Source organism: Ochotona princeps, chromosome 14, assembly GCF_030435755.1.
Source record: "Ochotona princeps isolate mOchPri1 chromosome 14, mOchPri1.hap1, whole genome shotgun sequence".
NCBI lineage: Eukaryota > Metazoa > Chordata > Mammalia > Lagomorpha > Ochotonidae > Ochotona > Ochotona princeps.
Genome location: NC_080845.1, coordinates 23995383 through 24008951, shown reverse-complemented (window position 1 = coordinate 24008951; position 13569 = coordinate 23995383). Strand labels below are relative to the sequence as shown.

The 13569-nt window shown below is 35.4% G+C and overlaps 1 pseudogene; it reads left to right on the top strand.

Moving 5' to 3' along the window:
* The first annotated feature begins 311 nt into the window (after window positions 1–311).
* LOC105941585 (olfactory receptor 13D1-like) lies at window positions 312–13293 on the top strand (annotated as a pseudogene).
* The last annotated feature ends 276 nt before the right edge of the window (window positions 13294–13569 follow it).

Here is a 13569-nt window from a genome sequence, read left to right as displayed (position 1 = left end):
TATGTAAGCATTGAAACACTCTCCATGACTACATTTCAAAACAAACACCCTTGAACAATTCAATCCATCTGCATGAATGATAAAAATACAAACTTTTTTTGCCAGAAAGTAATATTCTTATTAAATTATTGCATAAAAGATGCAACTAATCAGAGAGCAAGATGGTGGCATAGGATGAGTACAAGTTTAAACTGATGGATAATAATTAGCCTGGGTGAAGCAGAGAGGACAAATTCCAGGAAATAAGAGAAGACAAGCTGATGGGAGAGGGGCACCTGCAGACCCACAGACATGGGGAAGCCGCAGAGACAATGTCATGGTGTTACATTGACCAGATACCCAGTGGTGGTCAGCTGTCAGCAACCAGTGATCAGAGTTCTACTGATGAACAGGTAGGAAGGAGATTTTACCAGGAGATCAGGAGGTGAACCCAGGCAAAGAACTGCCTGCCTGCTGATTTGTGTGTTCTGACCAAAAGCAGAGAGAGAGTGGCAGAACTTAGGTGGCAGTGCAGGAACCGGATGGATGTCACAGTTCAGACCCCCAACAGTATCACATCAGGCACCATTTTGGCACCATTTTGTGCACTATTGCAAAGGCTGCAGGGCCAGAGGGACAACAGTGAGCTGTGCATGTGCTAAGTTGGGAGTGAACTCACTTTCAGCTCATTGCACTGGTCCCACAGGGAAATGGTACCAACTTGGCATCCTACAGGTCCAGGAGGCCCCTAGACCTAATGGCCATCAGGTTTGAACACGACAAGTGCCCAGTGATTTAGGACAGCTGTCATCTCCCTAAATCCAGGTATTGCTCAACCTAGGAGTGGTAGAAAGCCTGTGTAGGCAATGGTGGGGTCACAGCATGGGAGAGTGGTGACCCAGGAGTGGAGAGTGGTGATCCAGGAGCTGGGGTAATGGACAATTAGAAACCTAGCACAAGAGTCCAGGAGTGAAATTTGCTGGAGGGAGTGATACAAATGACTGCAAGCGAAGAACCAGGTACCAAACACAATAAATTGACCTGTACATCAGTGGGTAACACAGCTTAAAAACAGGCCATAAATAGAGGAATCTGCTAGCAATAGAACAGAACAGCAATGACCAACATCAAAAGAAGAGACATATGAATAATACTAATACTTCCCCTACAAAGGAGCAAAAGCCTTTGTTAGTCTGTTACTGAAGAAGACATCGAGATAATGGGGGATAATGAATTTTAAAATCTTGTTGTAAAACTTCTCATCTACAAGGAGAAGCACATAGGGAATTCAAGAAATTTAAGGGCTATGTTATATAGGAAATAGCAGCAATGAGTCAAATAAAAGCTGATACATTATAAATTAAAAACACAATGGTGAAAATTAATAATTCAGTGAAAGGCCTTAATAATAGAGTGAGGCGGAAGAAAGAATCTCAAAATTTGAAGATATTTTTATCATAATAGGAAAACAATTTAAAAAATTGGAAGAGAAACTGAGTCAAGCTATATAGAGTATTCAAGAATTAAGAAACACTATGAAAAGGCCAAATATAAGAGTTATGGGAATTCCAGAAAGCACAGAAAGAGAAGCTGTGTTTAAAGATGCATTCAATGAAATAATAAAAGAAAAAGCACAAGTACATTATAAGTGACATGATCAACACTTATTTGAAAGCAATGTGTAAATGCCAGTAAACAGGAAGTTATGTTTTGTACAGAGTTAGGAAATTAATAAGCAAATACATTAATTATCCTCAATACTTAAAAGACCAGGAGATGGCAAAAAAAAAATACCACAAAACTGAAAACAAACAGATGGTAATTACATTGTAAGTTATCAAGCTGATTATCAATTATACTTATGAAGTGAATGTTGTTAATGGAAATAAAAAATATGGGGTAGGGTCCCACACAATAGCTCAATTAGTTAATTCTCCCCTCGCAAGCATCAGGATCCCATATGGGTGCCAGTTTGTGTTCTGGCTGCCCTACTTTCCATCTAGCTCCTTCCCTGTGGTCTGGGTAAGTAATACAGGAATGGTTCAAGGAGTTGGGACCCTACACTCATGTGGGTGACCAGGAAGAAGCTCTTGGCTCCTGACTTCAGATCAGCTCAGCTCTGGCCATTGTTGCTACCTGGGGAGTGAACCAGCACATGGAAGATCTTTCTCTGTCTATCTATAAAATCCGCATTTCCAAAAAAAAATAAATAAAATCTTTTTTAAAATGTTAAAAAAACAATGTAATTAAGTTGGAAGGATACAGTGACACATTGATTTTCACCCATATGAGAGACTCAGATTACATTTTGTGCTCTTGTATTCAGCCTGAGCCCAGCTCCAGCTGTTGCAGATTTTTGAAGGATGGGAAATGCTTGCTCTGTCTCTCTCCTCTGCCCTCTCTCTGCTCCTCCCCATCCTTACCATCCCCTCCCCTCCCACCTGCTCCTTCTATCTCCCTCCTTCCCTCCATTATTCTCCAATAAATGTATGACACCATCACAGAAATCACAGGAACAAAAAGATTTTAATAAGATAAATCATACTCTAAAAATAGTCAAAATACTAAATAAGGACAACAAACATTGACAAGAATCTTACATGAGTTAAATTGAACTTCTTGTCATTTGATTATTGTTTATGGCCCTTCCTATTTTCCTGCTGGACTGTGGTCTTTTATTCTTTAATTATTGAGCTCTTTAGTAAAGTGATTAACATTTTTACTATAATGCAAAGTAAACATTTTATAACAAAAAATAACTTAATTATTAAGCTCAAAATATGGAGAAATAAAATATAAGTCATTGTCAAGGGGATTCTGAAAAAATATTTTTAAAAGTAAATAAGCAAAATCTGGAAAAATTGATCCCACAATTCCACATACAGATATTTACTCAAATAGCTGAAGAAAAAGTTAGTCTATTCCCCCATCTAGTGGCCTTATATAATAAAAGAAAATATGAATCCTCACAGAGTAAACAACTCTAAATTATACTTAATTGGAGCTGTGGTTAAAAGACCTACACAGAGATTTTAGTTGATACCCATCCCAGAAAAGACAAATTTGAAATTCTGACTTATACCAAATTATTTTCTACTAAAATAAAACATCAATACTTGAAACAAATTCCCCTTCCAAAAATAGCCACAAAAATATTTTTACTCAACATGCTTAAAATATTATGCCATCAAAAGTTTGAGTTTGTTTTTTCATCTTTATATGTTCTTACCATGCAGAATAAACATCAAATTTTCTTGGCATCAAATGTCAGCAAAAGGCCTGGTTATGTTATTTGCGTTTGGGAAGGAAAAAAAAAGTCACGAATGTTCTAACTCAGACCTAAATTCCTAGATGCTGAAAGAATGCAAGAGAGGCAGAGTCAAAATCAAAGACAGCAGGCTAAGGGGCCAGAAAAGCTGACAGAATGTAAGGGTTGTGGCAGGAGCCACTAGCGATGGTTTCTTTTGGCTAAGATCAAGTGGAGGAGCCACTTGGGAATTCCTTGAGGCTGTGCATTTGCAGTGTTCATTATCACATCTTAATGCCTGCTTCATACTGAAAAAAAAAATACACACATCACATTCATTTCCCATTTTATTAAGGCATGATACAAGAATGCTGAAAAGAGAAACTGGCTTTCTCCTAGGGAATAGAGAGTAAAGACAATCTGATCCTAGTTATCCAACATAATTACCCCCCCAAAAATTCAAGAAAAGTGAGAAACTTTGTGAATTTGATAGAAAACTGTCTAGTATCCTGTATTTGTTTCCTATTTTCCAATAAAATGCATCAAATGCAGTGTAAGAAAATGCAGACAAAATATTATTAATTATAAGCAGGTAATAAATCAAGAAAGGCAGCATGTCCTCAGGCATAAAAGCATAGAATATGCATAAAATTGTCAAAATACCAATAATAATGCCTATTAAGAGTTACTTTCTTTTCCTCCTTTGGATTTTTCTGAATTTCTCAGTATCTTTTTTTTAATTATTTATTTTCATTGCTATTCAAATAGGAGACACACAGAAAGAGAGAGAATGAGAATTTGAACCCATGTACTTCAACGTAGGTTTGTGGACATCACAAGTTGTGTGTTATCCACTTTGCCAAAGATCCTTCCCAAAATGAGAATATTTAAGTGTTGATGTTTTATTTTAGTAGAAAATAATTTGGTAAAAATCAAAGTCAGAATTTCAAATTTGTCTTGTCTGGGATGGATATCAACTAAAATTTCTGTTTAGGTCTTTTAACCACAACTCCAATTAGGTATAATTCAGGCTAGTACAACCACTGTGGAAGTCAGTATGGAAAGTGCTAAACAAACTGAAAATTGATCTGCCGTATAACCCAGCTATCCCACTTCTGGTAATATAACCAAAGGAAATGAAATCTATGAATGAGAAGTGATCTATAGTCCTATATTTACAGCAGCACAATCAACAATAGCAACAACATGCAAACAACCCAGATGCCCATCAAAAGAGAAGTAGATAAAGAAACTGTGGTAAATCTACTCCATGGAATTCTGTCCAGCTACTAAAAAGAATAAAATCCTACCTTTGCAACCATATGGTCCCAACTAGAGACCATTATGCTCAATGAAATAAATCAATCCCAAAAGGAGAAATGTCATATGTTCTCTCTGATATAAGACAACCTTCATGCAAAATACAAGATAAAAAATATATAGGTAAACATGCACATACCTATAGTCATCCAGAGGAACTGTGTAATGGAGACTATCATATCAAGATGTAAAAATACAAATCTCTATTTCCACATCAAAGATGGACTCCCAGTGAAACTATTAAATATATCGTGACAATAGGATCCTGGATTTTCTACTATTATCTAAACCTACAATGTCATGATACACTTAAATAGCAGAATGGTGGACTTATGGCTGTTTTTGAAGGATTATCTTATTGTAGTAAAAGGGGGGAAATCTGTGGGAGCATGAGGAAGGGCAATTCCCAGAGCCCTTGAAGCGGTATTATAAAATAAATTTTTAAAACACAAAAATACAAATAATTAAAATTGAAAATAAAATAAACAAAATCAAGACTTAAAAGATACAAAATATCAGTCTAATTAATATCTGTTTTTGAAAAAAATTTTTTAAATGATATAACCTTGGTCCAACCAACCAAAAATAGAGACAGAAATCCAAGTAAATGCATTCAAACATGAAACAGGAGATCTTACAACAGACGGCACAGAAATACAAAGGATCATTATTAATTACTAAAAACACCTATATGCCAACAAATTAAAAAGTCTAGAAAGAATAGTTAGACTCCCAAAATGTACAATCTACCAAAACTAGATCACAATGACACAGAAAAATTAAATAGATCAGTCATCAAAACAGAGACTTAATCAGTAATAAAGATCCTCCAAACAAAGAAAAGCAAAGGACTGGGTAACTTCACTGGTGAATCCCACCAGACTTTTCAAAAACATCAAACACCAATTCTTGTCCAATTATTCAGAACAATTGAAAGGGTGGAAATTCTCTCAAACTCATTCAGTGAGAGCAGTATCACTTTAATTCCAAATTCAGAAAAAGAACCAAGAAAGAAATAGAAGTATAGAACAATATCCCTGTTGAACAAAGATGCAAAAGTCCTCACCAATGTACTAGCTTATAAACTGTAACAACACAGTACAAGGATAATTCACTTGGATCAAGTGTGACTTATCCTTGCATTTTAAAGATGGCTCAACAGAGACAAATCAATAAATGTGATATATCACATTAATAAGCTGAAAAAACAAAAAGCTTGATTATCTCAATAGATGCAGAGAAGCCATTTGATAAAATACAGCATGCTATCATGATACAAAAAAAAAAAAAAAGAAAATTGGGTATGGAAGAAACATTCCTTAACACAAAGAAAATAATATGTGACCAACCAACAGCCAGCAGCATATCGAATTGAGGAAAGTTATAAGCATTTACACAGAGATCCAGAACCAGACAAGAATGTTCAATGTCACTGTTCCTGTTCAATACAGTCCTTGAAGTTTCAGCCAGAGCCATTAGGCAAGAAAAATAAATCAAAAGGATATAAATTGAGAAGGAGCATAGAGCAAACCAAAAGACTCCACTAAGAGACCATTTGAACTTGTAAGATGGCAAAATTGCAGGATATAAAATCAACACACAAAAATCAATAGCCTTTGTATACACATACAATGATAAGGATGAAAAAGAACTCTAAGAGCAGTACCATTTACAATAGATACAAAAAATGTAAATAATCTGGAATAAATTTAACTAAGGATGCGAAAGTTTTTTTACAATGAAAATTATAAAATATAAAAGAAACAATAAAAAACAAAAATGGGAGTATTTGCAATTAATATCATTAAGCTGTTTATACTATGCAAAGCAATTTATAAAATCAATGTGATCCCAATTAAAATACCAACAACATTCTTCTCAGATCTAGGGAAAAATGATGTTAATATTTATATGAAAACTCAAGAGACCCTGAATTGCTAAAGCAATCTTAAACAACAAAAACACATACTATATATTTTTAGTTTCAGAGCTGCTTATAAAACAGGATGTAGTATGCCCACAAGTTTGCCTTACATGCAGTAAATGCACAAGTACATGTCAAAATATCAGTATTTATGTGTGGAATTCTCAGTGATTCTTAGTTCCTCCTTTGTTTTCTGAATGTCTCAGATTTTCTGCAATAGATATGTATTTCTATAACTAGGAGAAAAATAAACTCAAGGGAGAAAAAGTATTGCAAAGTATGATTAGGTCTTTGAGACATTATCTTTATCTAGAAATTTTCTACTTTTAGAAAACCTTATGATTCAAGTTTAAATCACCTGTGGGATTACAGTCTCATAGAAGAAAAAACAAAGGAGGCTTTAAATTAGTTATCAGAGCCACTGGTGGGGGGTTCCCAGAAACATGTTCAGAGCCCAGAGGCTAGAATAACCTAGGTGGAAGACTGATTTACAATTGACTGAAACTTATAACACGATTTTCTGCTAAGGATAAAAGCTTCACTTTTGGTTTGTACCTCTTACCTCTACTAGCAGACATCTGGAACTATGGGATACTTGCCAGTGGGTTCCACAGCTTGACTATAACTCAAAGAGAAGTTCAAACTAATCTAAACAGGTAAAGCCACAATGACTTTATAGTTGACTTTATACTTCAGTATGCAACCACATGTCTTTGCACTTCAGAAACATTTAATGACACACTAGGGAAGGAGAATGCTCAGTAAAGAAATCCATGTCTGTACCTAAAATCTATTCCTTATTTAAAGACATAGTCTCAATAAAACATGCCATCTATTCAATGTCGAGAATGTTAAGATCCTGAACTGATGCTCAAGTGAGGTAGACTGGGACAGAATTTGGAAGAATTGTTTCCAAAACACAAAGATTTAGGAACTATGAATGTTAGTGATAATAGTTTTGTTTGAAAACTATTTAATAAAACAGTACAAAAACATGGAAAATAATGAATTATTGAGTAAAGACAATATCAAAGTATATATGAACCATCATTTTACATTAGTTACTTCTCTTAACCATGGACAAAAAAGAACAGAAGCCTGAGAGTTCAGATGAAACTCAACCATGTGTTGAGTATTCCTTCTGTGCCTAGATCTTTCAGGTCTATTACATTAATCTTCAAAACAATACCTACTGTGAAGGTATTGTTACCATATTTTATATAATGCTCATATTAAGTGTCATTCCCAAGGTTAGTACAACTAATAAGACACTCCATGTTCCCTGAATTGAAGATAACAGCTTTTTCGATTGAACCACAGTAGTTCTTCAGAAAGATAAGTGGGAAGTGAACTGGGAAGTAGATGCCCATACCTCAGACCCAGAAATTACTAGAACGTACAGGACATCATGTTCCAAAATATCCCAGAATGCAGCCTTTGTTAAAATAGAGGCTCGCACAAGCTTCAGCTGAATTCCCAGCAACAAAGAATTGTACTTTGTATTCACCCAACAATGTTAGTGGGGGAAAATAAGCAGAATAATTACCAGGACTATATGAAAAAGCAGGTGGCAAGGGAAAGGTGGACTTAACTCTAACTCATAGTACTGTTTGAAATGAATTCCTCTTAGGGTGCTTAGGGGGTCACTTATTAGGCAAGCACTGAGGATTTCCTGACAAATTGTAAAGAACAAAGATGTTTATAAACAGCATGAAAAACTGGATGAGGCAGAACACAGGATGCAATATTATGTGCTGAAGATTTCCTCCTGAAAAACCCCTCAGTGTGAGTATACAGCACACTTAAAATCAGAAAGGCTAGTTGAGTGCATATCCTTTACAAACCACTACTCCTTCCTGTTGGCACATCATGGGGAGAAGGGTGAGTCCTCCAGTATCTGTGATCATAAGGCAGAATGTGCTTCCCTCCCATAGGTAATAACCAAAAGGTGATGGTTAAGCCTTGTGGAGAAATGAAGAAAAACCAAGAAACTAAAGCTACCCTTCTTTTTGATACAGACTAAAGAGCAGAGGCAACAGAAGTGCTCAATGCTTCAAATACTTCCTCCCAGATTCTCCTTTTTTTAATTCTTGTGAGACATTGTTGGATGTCTTACATTGCGTTTTATCTATACTTCTATGCGTCGTCACATTCCAATAGTTGATTATTCAAGACTGTTTCGGCAGTGAGTGAAGTCGTGTCAGCACTTAGCTGCAAGTAATGAATAGAACGTCTGTTTGAAATCACAACACTGTGGCATTATTAGTCTTTGCAATATAAATCAAAATAAAGCTTCCTTTCCAGTGATTAACTTCCTATTTGAGTTTCAGAGGAAAATTAGTGTCAAAATTCTGGAAGTCCTTGACGCTATTCTTTAAAAAAAATGTTTTAAATATTTTTCTGGTATTTGTAGTAATAAAGCACAGGCTAATTAAAAATTATTTGTAAACTTCGTAGAAAATAAATGATTACTGCTCCAAGCCTCACACTTCAGAGAAAAATATAACTAACATTTTGATATAGTTTCCTCAGGCATATATGTGCCTCCTGATAATATTAGGAAGTTTCTTTTTTTCATACAATATTTTATCAAGTGCATTATCCTTCCTTTGTCCTTAACTCTTCTTTAAGAAAACAATTTGCATCCACAATGTTGCATGTGGTATTATACCTTCTTAAATATTATATCATGACCAATGTGCATCAAAATTTCAGCTTCCCAAAGGAAAAAATTATAGCAATATTAAAATATGTTTAGACTTCAAATATGGTAGTCCCCACAATGTCATTTATTCTCAGGTTTCTATTCTTGACACTATCATGAAAGCAGAAGTAACAGGATAAGTGAAAAGAAAAAAGAAATGATGGGATGTAAGATACTTTTTGTGTGATGAGCTAACTAAATGTTTGTGCAGTTTTTTATATCTCTCTTATTCACTTATGTTTTAAAACAATGTCTTTCCTTATCTGCGACCGTTTGGAACAGCAAGAAACAATCACGCTTCCCCTCTCTCTCAACAATCTCACTCCTGCAATACAAATGTTAAATCTAATATATTTTTAACAGTAAATATTGAAACATTTTCCTTCTCCTCCTTTCATTGTTTCTCCTCTTCACCTTGTCTCTTCTCTCTTTTCATAATCTCTTCCAACAAATCAAAATTACTGCCTTAATGGATTCTTATTTAGTTTTATTGGAAAGTCAGATTTACAGAGAAAAGGAGAGAGAGAAAGATCTTCCCTCTGCTGGCTCACTCCCCAGATGGCTTCAACAGTCAGAACTAATCCAAAGCCAGGAGCCAGGAGCTTCCTCCAGGTCTCCCATGTGGGTGCAGGGTCCCAAGGTTTTGGCCATCTCCAACTGCTTTCCTAGGCCACAAACAGGGACCTCGATGGGAAGTGAAGCAGCCGGGACGTGAACCAGCACCCGCATGAGATTTCAGTGCGTGCAAGGCAAGAACTTTAGCAGCTAGGCTACTGCACCAGGTCCTGCTTTAGTGGATTCTTTTCTGGAAATAAGATAAATATAACTGGCCAGTGTAGGAAAATGGTGTTTTTCAACATACTGAGATACTGTTAGCATCATCTATGTTCATTAACCTTGAAAACCACTCTCACGATGGTATTTTCTGAGAGAAAAAGTGTAAAGCCAGGGAATGGGGGTTGGGGGAAGACTTTCTCTCTGTCATCCCTATGTAGGGAAACAGGAATGTTGTCATCTGCAGCCAGTCAAGGAGTAAGCCCTCAACTTGCGTCTGCAGGCTCTTTGGCTATAAAAAGACCAAACAAAAGATATAGCTATGGTGCAAGAATAAGATTAATACAAACGTTTTCATTTTTCAGTCACACCAAAGAGATAAAAGCTGTGATATAATAAAGTATGAGACACAGTCCTTTACAAAATAAGTTCTATAATCATGTTTTGACATTTTAAATGAATACATATGAAACAACTTTAGCACAGTTGAATTTTTAATGCTGTGGGGATAAAGTTATAGAGAAGTATAGCTTAAGAGAAAATAAGCTGAGATGGAATTATTTTTAAAAGACAAAAATTTGTATAATTAAAGACTGAAACAAGTAAGGATTTTAAAAGTAAAGATACACACAGGAGAAATCCACGGACATGTTCAATGGAGGCAAATATGAGATTCGCAGGTTGCTATTCATGATTATGCTAATGCTCACACTGTGAAATTCCCTATTCTGTAAAAAACTAAGAATGTCACATTACAGCGAAAGGGATGTTATGATTCAGCCTTCAGAGTTTTCTCTTATGCCATTTATGATCAGAAATAAAACAAGCAAGTGATACTTGCTCTATAAGTTCAACACACAAGAAACAATTGTCTAATAGTCTCAGAATCATTGTAAGAAACTGAGAGGTACTTTGGTATAATGGCCAAGAGGGCTGATTGTTGAGTCAGGAAAGAGGGTACTGAATTACTACTGCTCTAGCATTTATCTGAATGTTAGAGCATTTATTTGAATGCTGAATATTATCTTAACTTTTCTTTGTACCTATTCCTTCCCTATTAAATTAGAGTAAAAAACAGTATCTACATCATGGAGGTGAGGATTAAATGACTTATACATTCAATGATCTTACAACAGTGTGATGTGCTTATAACGAAGTGCTCAAAAAAAAAATTAGCCATTACAAGTTTTATCTCAGATGGTAGTTTTGTGGCCAAAAATAAAAGTAGCATGAAAAGACCTAGAGATACATTCCAACCATTCAAATAGAAAGAAAAGGAAAAAAATATTAATAATTATAAAATAATATGAACTTCCTGAGAAAAACGAAAGAGTGTAAAGCATAGTGAATTAAATGCAAATGGAAAATTGCAGACATGAGCGGAGAGGTATTTCTTGGTGACATCCTTGGATGGGGGTTGGAGAGTGGATTCCAGGCTCTTGGGAAAGCTGTACATAATAATAGCCGGGGCTCCTCATTTCCTGGAGATTCCTAGAAACCAACTCCAATGATTTCCAGGATATGATTAGTGATTAGATCAGAAAATATTCACATTCCATCATCTATGACCTCAAAGTTAAATTCTCTTGCCCTAAAATTTTAAAATGTGTTAAAACAAAAGTGTTTGTCAAACCTTTGTCAGAAAAGAAATAGACAGGACTTACGCAATACTACAGTTGATTTTGTGACTATTTTAAAATCTTTATGTAAGTGAAAGCTGAACAAAATATGATTTTTGTGTATAAACCTTGCCTATTTTCCTAAAGGGCTATGATCTTTTCACTTTTTTTGGTTAAACTCTTTATTTAGCAATGGAATTAAGCCTATGACTATAATGTAAATTTTAAATGTTATCTTAAAAAGTACTAAATATTTGACAAAAATACATGTTAATTGTAGCAAGTCTTTTTTTTCTTTTAATCTGGTCAAGTAGACCTTAAAATAGCATAACTATCTAGGTATAGCTAATATTGTTATTTTTATTCACTTACACATTATTTTAAATGACATACTGCAATCAGCTACTATACCTGCCGCCTAATATGTGTGATCTAGTCTGATCATCACAGCAATCTGCCCCAAGTCATAACTTTCTCCCTCTTAGTTTTTTTTTTGCTGTGACTAGCAGCTTAGTTAGCTGATACTCAAAAATTATTTAAATAATTTAAAATAGTGATATAGAGAGCAAGTGGCATGGTGACCAATTTATATGCTTATATGCTATATCCAGGCTTACCAGAATGAATTTTTCAAAATATTCATTAGTAAATAATTTATTGTGTATCCCATTTGAAAGTAGTTTGCTCCTAGGTTTTAGAAAATGAGAGGCCTGGCATTTTGCAATTGAATTAATTGAATTTCTAGCCTTGGCTTCTGGGTGATGTTAAGTAGTATTGATCTATTTCTCAGTGCCTCTTTAATCATTAATAAAATCAATATCTCTGCCTTTGTTGATTTCAGGGGCTGTTCCAAGAATAAAACCAAGTAATGGAAATGAAATTATGTGAGATATCCATACCAACTACTTTAATTTCCCTGAGTCATGTCCTTTTTGGGATTTTGCAAATGACACAACTACATGGAGGTGGGAAATTAACTCTGCTGTGACTGAATTCTTTCTGATAGGGCTTTCCCAATACCCAGAGCTCCAGTTTTTCATATTTGTGCTCTGCCTCTTCATGTATCTAGTAATTCTCCCAGGAAATAGCTTCTTCCTGCCCATCATTATACTGGTTTCTCATCTCCATACCCCCATGTACTTCTTCCTTGAAAATCTCTCATTCTTGGACATCTGTTACACATCATAATCTATTCCTCAAATGTTCATCATATTTATGTCTAAGAAAAAAATCTATTTCTTTCATTGGCTGTGCTCTGCAAATGATTGTCTCTCTTGGCTTGGACTCCACTGAATGTGTCCTCCTGGCTTTTCCTTGTGAGATCCTGGCTCTCCTTAAACTCATCTGCTTAGATATTTCCATGAATGTGTTTATCGTGACAGTGGCAAGTCTTATTTTATTGGTGACTCCTCTACTGTTAATTTGCATCTCTTATGTGTTCATCCTCTCCCTAATTTTAAAAATTAATTTTTCTGAAGGGAGAAAGAAGGCTCTTTCTACCTGTTCGGCTCATCTGACTGTGGTCATCTTATTCTAAGGTTCAGCACTTGTGATGTACATGAAGCCCAAGACGAAATACACAAACGCATCTGAAGAAATAATTGGACTGTCTTACAGAGTGGTAATCCCGATGTTAAATCCCATCATCTACAGCCTGAGGAATAAAGATGTAAAGGAAGCTATGAAGAAAGTTCTAGGCAGGCACTTTCATTTTGGAAAACATTAAAGGCCCTGAGGCATGAGATACCCTCCACATGTTTTATAGTTACAACCTTTATGCCTATAAACTGTACCATGGAAAATAATACATTAAAAAAAAATTCTCAGAGCCAAATAAGTTGCAGGACCCAGTATTGAGTGTGTCTGTAAAGCCAAACATGGAACTCACCTTCTTTTCAACATGGAATGTTCACCTAAACCTTCTGAGAAGTGTCTAGACTTTAGAGTTTCTGAAAGTGTAAAGCTCTGCCAATTGGTCCCACATAGGGTACATGGCATTATC